Below are 2,201 nucleotides of genomic sequence, written 5' to 3'. Positions count from 1 at the left end.
GTCCGCCATCTTGAAAATTTTAAAACAGCCAAAGTTATATCTGAACGTAAAATTTTCCGCTTTTTCATTTTCCGGTGTCAAAAAGGGGGGTTTCCATTTTAAAAAAACCACTTCCGGTTGAAGTAACCCACTTTCGGTCAAAATCAAAAGTTGAAAGGTACGCCATTTTGGTTCCCCCTCGAAACCCTACAACTTTTATATGAAACTTTTTTCGATTCCTGGCCACACAAACGAGTTATTGGAGGTGATAGATTCAGATGACTCACCCTGTATATGTATGTATGTATACATATAATAAAAGATTAATTATCTACGTGCTGTCTGTGACTGCGGATATTGTTGGACCGATTTTTTCCTTTAATTCATTTTCTTGTTTCAGTTTTGCAGCAAATCATATGCTTACAGAACATTTATAGTCAGAGAACAATCTTCTGCGGGATAAAGTTGCCAAAGTGTGAGCCTTGATGCACATCGTTCCTGCTGTATAGTTCTTTGCACCAGAATCAATATGCCATCATCGTCACCTATGGAATAAAGTCTATACAACATGAAATAAGGAACACATAAAGAAGTAAATGGATAATAAAGGAACATATATCAGATAAATAACTTATATTTACATAAAAAAAGTACTAAGTACCTATATGCTGTGAATAATTGCACACATTGTTGTGTTAATTGTTGCTTTGTAATTAATTTTGTTATTTTAGCCTCTCAGTTAACCATGTACTGGTCAAAAACATTTGAAATTATATCTAACATAGGATATAAAAGTATATTTGTCACCAGTAGAAAGATTGATGTAACAAACCAAAAGCAGGTTTGTGAAATATATTTTCCAATCTTTCTTTCATTGATGCCTTCGACAAGCCTTCTTGGTATTCATTACCCTTGTAGTCTGTTGATTTTGGTTTCTTTCAACAAACAGGATATGTTATCTATATTCGCATATGTCACAATTTTATTATTGTGATTTGAGATTGTGATTTCAGAAATGGAGGGCGTTTCTGAAATCATAATAATAAAATTGTGACATATGCGAATATAGGTAACATATCTTGTTTGTTGAAAGAACTAAAATCAACAGACTAATGAATACGAGGATTACCTCGCAGGAGATTGTTTTCTGACTATAAACGTTCTGCAAGCACATGGTTTGCTGCAAAGCTAAAACAAGAAAATGAATTAAAGGAAAAAATCGGTCCAACAATATTCGCAGTCACAGACAGCACGTAGATAATTAATTTTTTATTATATGTATATATATATATATATATATATATATATATATATATGAATATTAATTATTTATCTGATATTTGTTATCCATTTATTTCTTGTACTATTTTCCTTGTATAAACTTATGTAAACTTGTCTTCAATCTTGCACAGACTTTATTCCATATTTAACGATGTTGCCAAAATGATTCCACTGCAAAGAATTATGCCACAAACATGAATGATATCATGACGTATCAAAACAGAAACATTAAAATTATACAATTGTATACAATAATAATCTATTAATTTATAAATATATATGCAGGGTGAGTCATTTTAATCGAACCAGGCAAATATGGGAGCGGTGCACTTGGACACGGTGCATTTGGACACAGCCAATCACAGCACCGTGTGATTAGAGACATTTGTAGGGTCCCTTGGAACAGCGACTTGTGATTGGACTGTGTCCAATTGTCCCGTGTCCAACTGATATACACCCGGCAAATATCTCGAAAAATATGGAAGATACGGAAAAATATTTCAAACATAAGTTATATGGTTTAGAGGGGGACATAAGATGGTGCAATTGGCTTGACCCTGGATACAAAGCATTATGACCTTCATATAATCCTTTAGAGTCAATCGGACTCCACATGTTACCCCATGATTTTAAATTATTTTTGTTTTCACTGTAACATTTGAAAAAATGAAAATATTAGGAACAGCCTCTAATCGCCCTGTCCTTGACAAATGTTGTCAAGATCATGGCCCCGAACAACATTCAAGTTTCAGCTGTCGGACTAACACCTTGGATACCAATCCTAATGACAACAATATTGTAACTTTGAAGCCTTTTAACTCGAAAGATGCTTAATGAAAAAAATATTTTATTATAGTGTTTTGGAAATCTCTCGAGGTAAGCTCAAGAATATGCAATGAAAAATAGAGGTTTTTATTTAAGAAATTGAAGGTGACCTTCAC

Source organism: Odontomachus brunneus, unplaced genomic scaffold (assembly GCF_010583005.1).
Source record: "Odontomachus brunneus isolate Ranch 3 - 2012 unplaced genomic scaffold, Obru_v1 Obru_scaffold_057, whole genome shotgun sequence".
NCBI lineage: Eukaryota > Metazoa > Arthropoda > Insecta > Hymenoptera > Formicidae > Odontomachus > Odontomachus brunneus.
The sequence above is the reverse complement of the archived record's forward strand: the minus strand, read 5'-3'. Positions refer to the sequence as shown.